The 15,959-nt window shown below is 49.7% G+C and overlaps 1 protein-coding gene across 9 annotated transcripts in view; it reads right to left on the minus strand.

The window, feature by feature from the left end:
- NFILZ (NFIL3 like basic leucine zipper) overlaps positions 1–15,855 on the minus strand; it is a 51,672-nt gene extending 35,817 nt beyond the window's left edge. Inside the window, exons 1-3 of one of the 9 annotated variants that reach the window (XM_085013090.1) lie at positions 13,099–13,166; positions 12,441–12,512; positions 10,754–10,880 (exon numbers count right to left, since the gene is read on the minus strand). The gene's annotated coding sequence lies outside the window, so the exon portion shown is untranslated. Of the gene's footprint in view, positions 1–10,753; positions 10,881–12,440; positions 12,513–13,098; positions 13,229–15,567 lie in introns of those variants that run through there. The other 8 variants (XM_085013095.1, XM_085013084.1, XM_085013086.1 and 5 more) reach the window with 8 other exon arrangements.
- Positions 15,856–15,959: the final 104 nt, after the last annotated feature.

Here is a 15,959-nt window from a genome sequence, read left to right on the forward strand (position 1 = left end):
TTGAACATAGAATTTCCATATGACCTGAAAATTCCACTCCCAGGTATATACCATGAAGAAATGAAAATAGGAGTTCCTGCTGTGGCACAGCAGAAACGAATCCGACAGGGATCCGTGAGGTTGTGGGTTCAATCCCTGGCCTCGCTCAGTGGGTTAGGGATCTGGCATTGCCATGAACTGTGGTGTAGGTCTCAGAGGCAGCTCGGATCTGGTACTGTTGTGGCTGTAGTGTAGGCCGGCAGCTGTAGCTCTGATTAGACCGCTAGCCTGGGAACCTCCATATGCCGTGGCTGCAGCCCTAAAAAAAAAGCAGGAAAGGAAAATAGGTGTTAAAGCAAATGCTGGGAGTTCCCTGGTGGCTCAGCAGGTTAAGGATTGGGCATTGTCACTGCTGTGGCATGGGTTCTTTGGCCCTGATTTTTTTTTTTTTTTTTTTTTTTTTTTTGCTTTTTAGGGCCACACCTAAGGCATACAGAGGTGGCTAGGGGTCAAATCAGAGCTACAGCTGCCGGCCTACACCATAGCCACAGCAACACCAGATCTGAACCGCATCTGTGACCCACACCACAGTTCATGGCAACACTGGATCCTTAATCCACTGAGCGAGGCCAGGAATCGAACCTACAACCTCATGGTTCCTAGCGGGATTAGTTTCCACTGCACTGATGGGAACTCTGGCCCTGGAACTTTCATATGCCACAGGTATGGCCAAAAAAAAAAAAAGCAAATAATTGTCCAGGAATGTTCATAGCAGCATTATTCACAATAGCCAAAGGTAGAAACAACTCAGTACTAATCAGTGGATGAATAGAAAAACAAAATGTGCTATATACACACAATGGAATATTGTTCAACCATAAAAATAAACAAAATACTGAAACCTACTACACGTGAACATTGAAAACATGCTAAGTCAAAGAAGCCTGTCACAAAAGATCACATATGGTATGATTCCATTTATGTAAAATCTCTAAAATGGGCAGACATATAGGAACGGAAAGCATAAAGCTAGGGGATGGAGTGATTCCTTGTGGGTACAGGGTTTGTTTGTTTGTTTGTTTATTGTCTTTTTAACACTAAGCCTGAGGCATATGGAGGTTCCCAGGCTCGGGTCGAATTGGAGCTGCAGCTGCCAGCCTACGCCACAGTCAGCAACACAGGATCCAAGACACGTCTATAACCTACCCCACAGCTCATGGCAACGCTGGATCCTTAACCCACTGATGGAGGCCAGAGGTCACACCCGCATCCTCATGGATAATAGTCAGGTTCATTACCACTGAGTCATGACAGGGACTCTCAGGGTTTCTTTTAAGGTTGATGAAAATGTTCTAAAATTAGATAGTGGTGATTGTTGCACAGCTCTGTGAACTCTACACTTTAAATGGGCAAATTGAATGGTATGTGAACTATATCCCAAAGCTGATAAAAAAGAGAAAGACTTGGAGTTCTCAGGTGGCTCAGTGAGTTAAGGCTCCAGCATTGTCACTGCTATGGCTCTGGTCACTGCTATGGCGCAGATGTGATCCCTGGCCCCAGGGAACCTCCACATGCTGCAGGTGAGGCCAAAAAGAGAAAGCAAGAGAGAGAGAGCGAGAGCAAGGGAGAGAGAGAGATGAGAGGCAATACTCCCAAGGTATTCATTCATGAGACATGAAAGCTTACATTCATGCAAAAACCTGCACAAAAATGTTTAGAGCAGCCATTCATAACTGCCAACAATTGGAAAGAATGTCTCTCAACAGATGGATGGGTAAAAGGTGGTCCATCCATACCACAGAATACTCCTCAGGAATCAAAAGGAATGAAATACCAATACACCAACACCATGGGAGAATCTACAATGCATTCTGCTGAGGAAAAGAAGCCAGATTCAAAAGGCTCTATACTGTATGATCTCATATGTACAATATTCTGGAAAAGGCAAACTGGAGCGATAAGAGAATGGATCAGTGGTTGCCAGAGGCTGGGAATGGGGGCATATTCTGTATCTCTTTTTTTTTTTTTTTGTCTTTTTTTATTTCCCCAATATATTAATTTTTTTCCTACTGTACAGCATGGGGTTTTGGGGTTTTTTTGTTTTTTTTTTTTTTTGTCTTTTTAAGGCTGCACCTGTAGCATATGGAGGTTCCCAGGCTATGGGTCAAATCGGAGCTGCAGCTGCTGGCCTATGAACAGCAACGCAGGATCTGAGCTATGTCTGCAACCTACACCACAGCTCACGGCAACACTGGATCCTTAACCCACTGAGCAAGGCCAGGGATCAAACCCATGTTCTCATGGATACTAGTCAGGTTCCTTAACCACTGAGCCATGACAGGAACTCCCCATATTCTGTATCTTGATTGAGGTGGTAGTTGTACAACTGTATGCATTTGTCAAATATAAAATTTTACAAAAAAATGAATGGATTTTACTATATGTAAAGTATACCTTATTTTTTTCCTTTTCTTTTTAGGGCCCCACCACAGCATATGGAAGTTTCCAGGCTAGAGGTCAAATGGAAGCTGCAGCTGCCAGCCTACGACACAGCCACAGCTGGATTTGAGACATGTCTGCAACCTACACCATGGCTCGTGGCAATGCCAGATCCTTAACCCACTGAGCGAGTTCAAGGATCAAACCCACATCTTCATGGATACTATGTCAAGTTCCTAACCCACTAAGCCACAAGGGGAACTCCATACACCTTATGTTAACATAAGAGAGAAAAGAGGCAGGAGAAAAGACACATTATGGCAGTAAAAATAATCACCAAATAGGGAAGGAAAGACTGTTGATACTCTGTAGAGATCCACTTCCTCCCATTCTCTCGTCCAGCCCCGAAGTCTGTCCCCTTGGGACCCTGCTCCCTTGACTGGCTGAGTACCAGGCAAATGGCTAGGGCCCCCTTCTCACCCCGTTCATTCTCCTGGCTCTTGTTGTTACTGAGTCCCATGAGCAGAGGATGCTGGTGAATACACTCCTGCTTGAGACTCACAGCTCTTGTGGGTCCTTATGCAACCTCTCCAGCTTGCCTCCTTCATCTCTGATGGCTTCTGTTCCATCTCCCCACCACACATCTCCTTAACCCCCCCCACCACACACACACAGCTAGGCCATCCTGTTTGTGGCTTCCCAGGCTGCAGGCATGTCAATGGCACCCAGTTTCCCCTACCCGCCCAGATCATTTCAGTTCAATCTGTTCTGACATCACCTCCTCGGTTCTCCACAAGATTCTATTAATATGACCTGAGATCCAGATCTGACTCACCCTGTGCCTGTGGTCAGCTGAACCCTTAGTCTGTTTCCCACAGACCATGTTCTGAAGTCTTAAGATAATGCTTGGCAAGTCTTCCTTAACTTTCTTTGCCCAGGAACCTACCATAGGATTAAAGACCTAGATTTAAGAGTTTAAACTGTAAAACTCTTAGAAGAAAAAATTGGGGGAACTCTTCCTAATGTTATGAGAAATCTTCACAATGTGCAATTCGGCAACAGTTTCACGTATATGACATTGAAAGTACAGGTAACTAGTAACAAAATAGATAAATTGGTCTCCATCAAAATTAAGTACTTCTGTCGAACACATAGCACAAGGAACTATATTCAATATCCTGTGACAAGTCATAATGGGAAAGAATATAAAAAAGAATATATAGACGTTCCCGAGTGACCCTAACCCTAACCCTATATAGCAGGTTAAGAACATGACACAGTGTCTTTGAGGATGAGGGCTCGATCCCCGGCCTCATTCAGTGGGTTAAGGGTTCAGCGTTGCCTCGAGCTGGCATTACTGTGGCTGTGGTGTAGGCCAGCAGCTGCAGCTCCAATTCAACCCCTAGCCTGGGATCTTCCATATGCCACAGATTCAGTCATAAGAAAGTAAATAATTTAAAAATTTTTTTAATTTAAAAAAGAATATATATAACATTCAATTTGCTGTACAGTAGAAACTAACACATTGTAAATCAACTATACTTCAATAAAATAAATTTTAAAATGGTTAAAATGGTAAATTTTGTTATTAATTTTACCACAATTTTTTTGGTCTCACCCATGGCATGCAAAGGTTCCCAGGGCCAGGGATGGACCCACAGCACAGCAGTGGCAACAGCAGATCCTTAACTTGCTGAGCCACCAGGGAACTCCTACCACAATTTTTTTTTTTTTTTTTGCTTTTTAGGGCCTCACCTGTGGTGTATGGAAGTTCCCAGGATAGGGGTCCAATTGGAGCTGCAGCTGTGGGCCTACACTACAGACACAGCAACACTGCATCTGAGCCACATGTGCAACCTACACCACAGCTCCCGGCAACACCAGATCCTTAACCCACTGAGCCAGGCCAGGGATCAAACCTACGTCCTCATGGATAGTAGTCAGGTTCATAACCTACTGAGCCACAGTGGGAACTCCTTTTTTTTTTTTTTTAATTTTAAGAGTCTGCCCCCACCCCCTCCTGCTACTTCATTGCATCTAAACACCTCAGACCCCTGCTCCAGCCCAGCCTGGTCTCTTTGCCTTCCCTCTAAGGCACCCCACACTCCAGCCTGTCTTTCCAAATCTGCCAACCTTGCCCTGCAGACTCATGGACCTGCTCCCCTGTAAAGAATCAGGGCAGTGAGGTGGGAGCTTGTCCTGGGACCTGAGTTGAGGTGGGGGATGGAACCTGAGGCAAAAAACTACCCTTTTTGTAGATGGAGAAGTTCTGCCCCATGGCAGAGGCAGATGCAGCTTGAAAAGTCAGAGGTGGGGGAGGCAAAGACAGGGGTGGAGGCTCCCAAAGTCAGGGTGTCCCAGACACAATGCGTTCTCCACTCTATCCCAGCTTCCCTGTCTCACTGGCAATAGCAATGAAAACAGTAATAATAACAATGAGAGCCCAGGGGCAGCCAGCCCTCCATCTCCTTCCACTTCCCTGTGCCTGTCTAGGCTGTGCCCACCAGGCCCTGGAGTGACTGAGTTCCGTGGGGTCCCCCAGTCCCGGGGGTCTCCCAGTCACAGATACTGGGAGAGGCCAGAGCGGGCAGGCAGAAGGAGGTAGAAGATGAAAGGCCAAAGGGACAGACACGCTGGAGCGGCTGCAGAAAGGGGCTGGGCAGAGCCCTGGCAGCTGGACAGCAGGGCTGGGCCAGCAGTGTGTGTTTACTTTCGGAAGAGCAGGGCCAATCTGCAGCCTCCCACTGTGACCCTGGACTGGTGGGGGGGTTGTGTGGGGGATCAGATGTTTCTCTCCTGAGCTAATCTCTGGGCTTCTTCCCAGGGGACTCCGCAGGATTCCCAGAAGACACGCCTTCCCAAGAACCCTCAGGCATCAGGAGCCATAACCCAGCGCAGGAATCCTGCCTCTCCGCCCTCCCTGAGCCTGGTTCACCCCCATGACCCCAGCCTCCAGTACTGCCTGGGCTGACCCCATCCAGCCCGGTCCTGAGCTCCTAATTTGGCTGCCCAGAGTTTGCAACCCCACTGGGCCACCCCAGAGAAAGCCATGGGACGCCAGCCTTGTTCTCAGTGCCCAGGTCCTGGGAAGAGGAGGAGGAGGAGGAAAGCTTTGATGCTTGGCCAGGCGTCTCTGTCTGAAATTTCACCATTCGAGTTTCCCCTTTGGGTTAAGGCAGTGTTTCCTTTATCTGTTCCAGAACCACCCCCAGCCCCCCAAAATACTTTAAGGGGGAAAAAATGCCAAAGGGGCACATAAGTCCTGGAAATCTATGCGGAACACATGAGCATATAAAAGGTTCCAAGAAGACCTGCATGGAATGGCCCCATGTAGCTCAGCTTAATCCCCACACTTGGCCCCAGTTCCATGGAACACACACTGGGCATCCAGGGTCCCAATTAGATGCCCGTTGTAAAAGCCCAGGGGGGCCGTCAAGCTGCAGAGGGGATAAATCAATTCGACTGGCCCTGGAGGGAGGGGATGTGGGGGACAAAAGCCCTGCATGGCACCCTCAGAGACCAGAAGTGTCCCTAATGCATGGGAAAGGGGTTCAGCCCTCCCTACCACCACCTTGCTCCTCACTCCAGCTCCTGGCTCTCTGATCAAACCCCGTCCTGCTGAGTTCCCACTGTGGCTCAGTGGGTTAAGAACCTGATGTTGTCTCTATGAGGATGCAGGTTCGAACCCTGGCCCCACTCAGTGGGTTAAGGATCTTGCATTGCCATGAGCTGCAGTGTAGGTCACAGACGCAGCTCAGATCTAGTTTTGCTGTGGCTGTAATGTAGGCCAGCAGCTGCAGCTCCAATTCCACCCCTGGCCCAGGAACTTTCATAAAAAAGAAAAACAAAACAACGACAACCCAAAAAACCCCAGTCCTCCACCCAAGACCTCAGATTCTCCCCAGAGTTTTGTTTCCTCCTGCTCCCGACCCCCAAGTGGCCATGGCAGGGGCCCCCCGTGCCCATCAACAGGGCTATAACAGAAACGTCCCCAGCATTGTCAGCCAACCAAATACCACGTGGTCACATTATAAAGACCAGTGACAGGCGTCAGACTTTGATGAACACAATGCTCCTGAACAGCGATGGACAACTTTTGTCTATTATTCTTGACACCAGGAGACCTGACGGGTGTGGATTCGAAGCACGGATTGAACATGATCGATCATGGAGCAGTTAGCAGCTATGTGATCCCAGGGCAGTGAATTAAACTCACCAGGTTGCATCTGGAAAATGGGGCCAGCAAATGAGTCCATCACAGGATGACGGCTGGGGTTCTGTGAGATACGGAGCCCAGGGCCTGGACTGTGGAATCTCTTATCTGCCCACCTCTGCCCACAGCCCTCCAGGGCTCCCACTGACCTTGGGGTAAAAGCCCAAGTCCTTCCCATGACCCTCAAGACCCTGCATGATGTGCCCCTGTCCGCTCCCTGCCCTCACCCCCTCCTTCTTGTCCCCTCATCACTCTTGCTTCAGCCACACAGGCCTCTTTATGACACCAGCACAAGTCAGGCACAGCCCAACCTCAGGGCCCTTGCACTGGCTGTTCCCTCTACCTGGAACACTCTTCCCCTAGAGCTCCCTCTCTTCCATCAGGTCCTGGTCAAACATCACCTCCTCCAGGAGGTTATCCATGATGTCTCTCCTGAAATAGCTCCCTGGACTAGGTTGGATAAGGTCCCCCTGCCCAAATTCTTGTCCACCCAGGACCTGTGAATGTGACTTTTGGAAATGAGGTCTTTACAGATGTCATCAAATTAACATGAGGCAATACTGGGCCCTAAATCCAGTGTGACCAGAGTCCTCATTAAAGGGGGGAAATCAGGAGTTCCCTGGTGGTGCAGCAGGTTAAGAATCTGGCATTTTCACTGTAGCAGGTTGGGATGCTGCTCTGGCGCAGGTTCAGTCCCTGGCCCAGGAACTTCTACATGCTGTGAACGCAGCCAAAAATGGGGGCAGGAAGCCAGGAGTGGAGACTGAGTACAGAGACACAGGAAAGAAAGCCATGTGACAAGGGACTGGAGTGACACATCTACAAACCAAGGAACTTGGAGAATTGCAGGCAACCAGCAGAAGCTAGGGAGAGGCCAGGAAGGATATTCCCTGGACCCTTCAGGAAGAGCATGGCCCTGCTGACACCTTGGCCTTGGACTTCTGGCCTCCTGAGCTGTGAAAGAAACTAGCATATCCCCATCTGGTCTTTTCTCTCTCTCTCTCTCTCTCTCTTTTCTTTTCTTTCTTTCTTTTCTTTTTTTTTTTTTTTTTTTTTTTTTTGGTCTTTTCTGGGGCCGCACCTGCAGCATATGGAGCTTCCCAGGCTAGGGGTCTAACCGGAGCTGTAGCTGCTGGCCTACACCACAGCCACAGCAACTCAGGATCCAAGCTGCATCTGTGACCTACACCACAGCTCACGGCAACGCCAGATCCTTAACCCACTGAGCAAGGCCAGAGATCGAACCGGCAACCTCGTGGTTCCTAGTCGGATTTGTTTCCACTGAGCCACGACAGGAACTCCCAATTTTCCTTTCTTTTTTAAATTTTTTAGGCCTGCACCTGAGGCATATGGAAGTTCCCAGGCTAGGGGTTGAATCATAGCTACAGCTGCCAGCCTACACCACAGCCACAGAAACGCCAGATCCAAGCCACGTCTGTGATCTATGCTGCAGCATGTGGCAATGCTGGATCCTTAACCCACTGAGTGAGGCCAGGGCTCAAACCCTGGCATCCTCAGGGATACTAATCAAGTTCCACAATGGAACTTTCTCATCCGGCCCCTTCATCCCCCAACCCAGCTCTCCCCTTCATTCTCTGCACTCATTACCACATGAAAACAGTACACCATCGGTTCTCACAATTCACGGATCCCATAACTGTGTATTTGCCACCTTACTAAAATGTACGTGTAACCGCAGAGTCAGTGCGGGTGGGACTCTCACAGTCACAGACAGGCAGGTGCAGGGTGAGATCACGTTAGACAAGGATGGTTCAGACGAGTTACGGAGCTTCAGGATGTGAGTTCAGTGGGGATGAATCAACAAGGTGTATTAAATAAGGGACCTTTCAACAGCAACACGCACCCCACAGGGTTGTGTATGGATCAGTGGATGAAAATGTGCAACCTCTAATTCAGGCCTGGAGGAGGCCAGACTCCCACAGAAGGCCACGCCAGGGGATTTCACAGACAGAAAGAGGTGGCAGGTGGCCAGCCTGGCCAAATGGGGGACACATAGTCCAGGGGACAGTCAAGCACATGGTGCTGGGGGTCTGTCCAACTGGAGCAGGCAATCTAGCTCAGCCACACAGATAAACTGTCATATGCTGTGTGTGACCTCCAGCAAGGCTTAGCTTTTCTGAGCCTGTGGGTCCTTGTCTGCTAATGATTGTTGCTGGGAAGCTGGGGAGCGGGGAAGGAGGGCAGGAATTTAAATGTTCACTGATGCGGAGTTCCCATCGTGGCACAGTGGAAATGAATCTGACTACGAACCATGAGGGTGTGGCTTCGATCCCTGGCCTCGCTCGGTGGGTTAAGGATCTGGCGTTGCCGTGAGCTGTGGTGTAGGTTGCAGACACGGCTCGGATCTGGTGTTGCTGTGGCTCTGGCATAGGCCAGCAGTTGTAGCTCCGATTAGACCCCTGGCCTGGGAACCTCCATATGCTGCGGGTATGGCCCTGAAAAGACAAAAGACAAAAATAAAATGAAATAAAAAATAACTGTTCACTGATGCTTGTCTGGCGATGGGGCTTTCCAGTTATCAAGCCTCTTGCTTCATTTGAGTAACAGCCAATATGTCTGTCAGCTTCCCGTGTCTTAGAGAGAGGCTGTCTCAGCAGAAAAAAGAGACAGAGAGGAAGGGTTTTGTGTATCTAAAGTCAGGCTACTGAAAGAATTAACCAACCCTGGGCTCATCCTAGTGGATATGGAGTAAACAACCTAGGCTCAGACCAGTGGTTCTTACGCAACCGGTTCTGCCGCCTCCCCCCCAGGGGACACTGGCCAGTACCTGGAGATGGTTTTGGTCCCCGGAATTGGGGGCACTACTGGCATCTGGTGGGTAGGAGCCACAGATGCAGCCAAACATCCTGTAACTCATGACATCTCCCCCCTCCCCCCACCACCCTACCACCGAGAACTCTCAAGCCCAAAATGTCAGTAGTGCTAAGGATGAAAAATCCGGGACCAATCATCCGCCATGATGGAAATGATGTGGGCAACCACAGGCATGACCATCACCATCGTCATCATAGCCATCATCATTGTCATCATCATCGTCATTGTCATCATCCTGATTCAATTTACTATGTACTTACTGGGTGCCAGGTCCTGTTCTAAGAGCTTGATACACACCGACCGTTTTATCCTCATAAGGACCCCTTTATAAGGAGGTGGCTATTATCATCCCCATTTTCAGAGAGGTTAAGTACCTTGCCCAGGGACAATGCCAGGTCCTAAAACCACTGTGCCCCATGGGGAACGCCTAGTCTTATCCCACTTAATCTTCCCAAGGACCCTGTGTGATTGATACTATTTATCATTCCCACTCTGCAGATGAGGAAACTGAGGTTCAAAAAAGTGAAGTCAGTAGGGGTTCTGAGCCTCTGCTCTTAACCCAGGATTTTTCCACCCTCGTGTCATTTGCATTTGAGGCCAGAGTATTCTTTTTTTTTTTTTTTTTCTTTTTAGGACCAGGCTAGGGGTCAAATGGGAGCTGCAGCTGCCGGCCTACACCACAGCCATAGCCACGCCAAAACCAAGCGGCATCTGTGACCTACACTGCAGCTCACGGCAACACCAGATCCTTAACCCACTGAGCAAGGCCAGGGATCAAACCCACATCCTCATGGAGACTACATAAGGTCCTTAACCCACTGAGCCTCAATGGGAACTCCCAGGACAGAACATCCTTTGTGATGGGGAAGGTCCTGGGCATTGCAGGATATTTAGCAACATCCCTGACCTCTAGCCACTAGATGCCAGTAGCATTCTCCCCCAGTTGTGACATTCAGTGTCTCCAGATATTGTCAGAGGTCCCCTGGGGAGCAGAACTTCCCCTGCTTAAGGACTACTGACTTAACCTTACACATTGGGATGGAATAGGAAGTGATCAGCATGAAGAGATCTGGCTGCTTGCAGCCCCAGAAGATTCTGGAGCCTGAAACATGAGTTAGTAATAATAATTCATGTTACAACAATATGGCACTGTAGCACCTACTATGGGCCAGGCACCCCAGGTCTGTTCTTTCACTTAATCCTCACAAGGACCCTATGATGAGAGGAGTATGGTTAAACCCATTTTTAAATGCAGAACGGGGAGCACAGAGACGTAGAGTGACTTGCCTGAGGTCACACAGCTGGTAAGCAGCAGAGCCAGGGTTCCAATTAAGACTGCCAAGCTCCAGAGTTTCACCTAAGCACCATGTTTGCCTGCCTGCCCAGTGGTGCCACCAAGGTTGCATGGGTGAGGCTGGAGAACAGGTAAGAAAAGGAAAGAATCTCTAGATTTGTAAGTAGCAACTAAGGACCCTCCACGGAGTTCCCTGGTAGCCTAGTAGGTTAAGAATCTGGCATTGTCACTGCTGTGGCTTGGGCTACTGCTATGGTGCAGGTTCGATCCCTGGCCAGGGAATGTCCACAAGCCATGGGTGTGGCAAAAAAAAAACCCAAAAAACAAAAAAAAACAACCCCCAAAAAAACAAAACCACTAAGAACCCTCCATCCCAGGAGTCTTAGAGTCTAACAGATCAGCAAAGTTTTATTAGGCACCTACTGAATGTTCCATGCCCTGGCTGGGATGAGTGACAAAGCTGGTCTTGAGTTGCCCATCTTCCTGCCAAGACCCTCTTCTGCCTGGGAACATTTCCCAGCCTCTCATCCAAAAGCCAGGAGCTGAGCGCCTGTTATGTGCCAATATTTGCCTTTGTATTTAACAGATGCACAAACTGAGGCTCAGGGAGGCTATGTGACTTGCCAGGGACATGTGGCAAGCAGGGGTCTGGAGGTTCTCCCCTCACCTCCAGAGCCCCCACACCCAAGGCCCATCCTGAAGTCCATATGCATTTTGTTTTCCAGATTCACAGTCCTACTGAACATCTCTGTATTCCCACGGTCTGAGGATCAGTGTACATATGGGCTTTCTCTAAAGGTTTCTCTGCTCTCTGGGGCCAAGGAGGTGACCTCTGGGTCTGTTCATGATGGCAAGACAGGAGCAGAAGGCCTGAGGATGGCCACTTACCTGGATGAGCCCAGAACAGCACAGAGGTCCAGGTGGGGCAGGACAAGAAAGGCAGCCACATTTGAAGTTTACATCAAGGTCATAAAGTGAAAAAAAGAAAAAAAAGGAATTTCCTGTTGTAGCTCAACAGTAACCCAACTAGTATGCATGAGGATGCAGGTTTGATCCCTGGCCTCGCTCAGTTGGGTTAAGGATCCAGTGTTGCTGTGAGCTGTGGTGCGGGTCGCAGATGCAGCTGGGATACATTGTTGCTATGGCTGTGGTGTAGGCTGGCAGCTGCAGCTCCAATTCAGCCCCTAGCCTGGGAACATCCATATGCTTCAGGTGTGACGCTAAAAAAAAAAAAAGTTCGCAAAGTGCTGGGCTCAAAGAAAGTCACCTACCACAAGCTCTGGGTCTCAGGGTGGCAGAAAGGGAAGCTGAGCTTAATCCGTCCCAGCAGCAGAAGGGAAACCAAGGCCAGCCCTCTGATTATCGCTCTGAGATCAGGAATGATGTCCCCAAACTGAGAGGATGGGCAGGGGACTTGTGTGTGCCCTGGGTGTGTGGGGGGTAGTAGAGGGAGGCAGGGGGAGGGGGGAACCTCCAGGGCTCACTGGACGCTAGAGACATGGGAGGGTTATGTTGCCTTTGCCAGACAGAATTCAAGAGCTTGGAGTTGCTGTCGTTTTTCCCCAGCTTTATTGAGCTATAACTGACATATAACATTGTGTACGTTTAAGGTGTACAACTGTAGTAATTGGATATAATTACATATCATTAACAAACACCTCCATCAAGTCACATAATTACCTTGTTTTTTTGGCTGCGCGAATGCCGGACTCTCAACCTGCTGAGACACCAGGGAACTCCAACCAGTTCTTTCTTGTAGTGAAAACATGGAAGATTTACTCTCTTAGCAACTTTTTTTTTTTTTTGTCTTTTTGTCTTTTTGAGAGTTCTTGGGCCGCTCCCGCAGCATATGGAGGTTCCCAGGCTAGAGGTCTAATCAGAGCTGTAGCCACTGCCCTACACCAGAACCACAGCAACTCGGGATCTGAGCCACTTCTGCGACCTACACCACGGCTCATGGCAACGCCAGATCCTTAACCCACTGAGCCAGGCCAGGGATTGAACCCGCAACCTCATGGTTCCTAGTCGGATTTGTTAACCACTGAGCCACGACGGGAACTCCTCTTAGCAACTTTTAAGTATACAGTAAAGTACTGTTAGCTATAAGCACCAGGCTGTACACGACATCCCTTGGAGCTTGTTCATCTTCTAACTGGAAGTCTGTCCCCTTTGACCAACATCTCTCCCTCCCTCCTCCCCCAGCCCCCAGCAACCATTATTCTATTTCGAATCCACATAGAAGTGATATTATACAGTATTTGTCTTTCTCTATCAAACTCAGGAGGACTTTGAGTAAATGTTCGCTTTAGACCCAGGAGGGACCCCAGAGGAAACTGACCTTTCCCACCCCAAGCCTTTGCCCTGCGGAGTCCTTGGCCTGAAACACTCCTCCTTGCCACTTTCACTTACTCATCCTGCAGATTTCTGGTTAAATGTGACTTCCCTCCTATGCCCCTCACCCCTCCCCCAGCAAAGCCCCCGCCCCAGGGAAGGATGGCCCTTTTGTCAGTCTCACCTGATCCTGAGTAGGTGTGATTTGTCTCTACATTTAAGGGGATAACAACCCCTGTGGCTGGGAAAAACATCCAGCAGGTGGGCTAGAGATGGGGGCACTAGCCCCTGAGAAAGGGATCACCAGCTCAAAGCAATGAACCTAGGACCCCTCGGGGATTCCCTCCCCTCTGGGAGGGCGTCTAAAGCTCACCAGCCTTCCCCCTGGGTGGTGAGATAACCGGCAACTTTTATCTTGGTGGTTCTATTCCGGTTCAGCCACTCCAAGCTGAGCAAACTTGATCAAGTTACTCAGCCTCTCCATGCCTCAGTTATCTCATGGGGAAATGCATATAATAATGGTACCCACTTCCTATGGCTGCCATGAAGTTAAAACAGGCCTGAAAGCAAGTGTTTCAGCATGGGGGTCACCATTGTTACCTCTCTTCCTTGCCCAATTCCCACAGTTAAAGGGCAACAATGAGTTTCCTCTGTGCCCTCCTGTGGCAGACCTGGAGTACTGCATCCCTCCAGGCAGCAATTCGTTACATCACTCTGGATTCTAAAGTCTGCAAATTGCCAGGGGGAAAAAAAAAAAAAAAAACTTTGAAAATAATCCAAGCTGGTTTAAGTCAAAAGATAATGCACCGGCCCTAAAAGCTTTTGCCCTTGCTGTGCCCTCCTCCTAGAATGCCCTCATTCCCCACCCTTCCTCCTCAAAATTCAAACCACTATATCAATGCCACCTCCACACGGAACCCTTTGCCAGCTGCCTATTTATCCAATACTGAGCACCAACTCTGTGCCAGACCCTGTTCTAGGTACTAGGGATACTTCTATGGACCACACAGATGAAGACTGTGTCCTCAAAGCTGACATTCTGGTGAGAAGGACAGAGGCTCAACAAATACAAATATTCCATAGAGTACTTCAGGCCATGATTCATGCCGAAAAGTAAAATAAGCCAGAAAAGGGAGGGGGGGTAATTCTGAAGTGGGGGGGCTTGGAAGGCCTCACTGAGGAGGTGATGTTTGAGACTAGACTTGAAGAATGAGATGTCATCAGCCATGGGAATATCAGGGGAGGAAGCATTCCAGGCATAGGGAACAGCAAGTGCAAAGGCCCTGAGGCAGGTCAGTTACCCCTAGGGGATGGAGACTGTTGTTCCTGGCTGTGTCCCCAGTACCTGGGCCAGCACCTGGTACAAAAACAAAGTTTAATAAAGATTGTGTGAATGAAAGCCCAGCTATGGGCTTCAGGAACAGCTGTCTCAAGGCTGAAATGATAGCCTCCTCCACTTGGTGACTTCACTCTTATAAGTGGTCTCTCCCTGTTCTCTAAGATGGGTACTGGGCTTCAAGCACTACTCAAAACACAAAAGTCTGTCTCCCAGGATTCCTTGCAAAAGCCCTAACACAGCTCATTGACTGAGGTTTGGTTACATGCCCATCCTCCAATCAATCTAGGAGGTCAGGAGATGGGATGTGGGCGTGGTTTAGGGTCAAATTACATGCCCTACCCAGATCACACCAAGTGGAGAGAGGGAGCTTCTAAGGAACCAAGAACCATCTGGAGGGGAGGGAGAAGGGATGTAAAGAACCAGTCTCCCAGATAATTATAAGAGGTTTTACATCTAGAAAGTGGCAGAGGCAGGGAGCTCCTGGTTCCAAGTAGCCCTGAAATTCTCAGTGCTGTCTAATGGCTACCCATCCCCAGACTGGCCAGATCAGACACTGGGCTGAAAGGAGGAGCTTTTAGCATCAGGGCAAACTGAGAATGCAGAGGGAGCCACCCCTTGGATGGAGAGAGAGGTAAACAGAAGGCAGCTCAGGGCGGGCTCCAAATAGGACCACGAGTAGAACAGAGGAACTGCCAGCTGAGGCAGAGAGGGCTTTCTTGGACTCACTCCTCCTTCGGGGCTGGGTAGCAGACATGAGGATGGGCTGTCCCTCTGGTCTGGCCTGAGATGATGATGGGGTGGAGGTGGAGACACAACCTGGTGGGACCATGCTATTTGTGGAGTACCTACTGTATGCAGGAGCCCTGAGGGTGCATTCCAAGTTCAAGTTCAAGGCAAAGAAAATAAATGTTTGCTGCTCAATGAACCCCTCCCCCAGCAGCTCTGTAAAGACTACTACCCCCCAGCAAGAGATGAAGCTGAAAAAGCCAAGAGCAAAGCCAAGCCAGCCTCTGCCTAGCTCCTCCGGGCCGGGCCTGAAAATGCCTGGAATTGTGAGGTCTAAGGGTCCCCGCCCTACCCTGCCCTGCCCTTCCCAGAACAGCGGCCGGGTGCTCAGAGGCCTGTGGGGCAGCTCACCACAAGGGGTTCGGATTCCATCCTTGCCCTGACTGTCGTTCGCTCCACATCTATTGAGCACTGACCCGGGGGGAGGCGGGGGGGACCAAAACCCACAGCCCGAGCCCCCCTCTCACAGAGCATTCATTCTCTCCCTGGCTGGCCTCAGTTTCACAGAAGAGGACTTCTGTGAAATGGGACCAGCCCCGCCAAGCCCAAGCCCGGGGCTGGTCTAATTTCCAGAGGGGAGCGCTGGGAGGGCGAGGACGGGTTGAAATTTACTCAGCCTGCCCGGGTCCTGTGCCTGGCACACGGGGGGCGCCCAAGCCATGCTTGTTTAAGCGAGGACTAGCCCTCAATAAATAACAGCTGTTGTCGGCGCGGTGGATGCCGGCGAGGCAGTGGGCCCTCCC

The sequence above is a fragment of the Sus scrofa genome, chromosome 2, assembly GCF_054392235.1.
Source record: "Sus scrofa isolate SSC_HxYL_T2T_F1_AM1 chromosome 2, Sscrofa_HxYL_maternal_Yorkshire_Landrace_v2.0, whole genome shotgun sequence".
NCBI lineage: Eukaryota > Metazoa > Chordata > Mammalia > Artiodactyla > Suidae > Sus > Sus scrofa.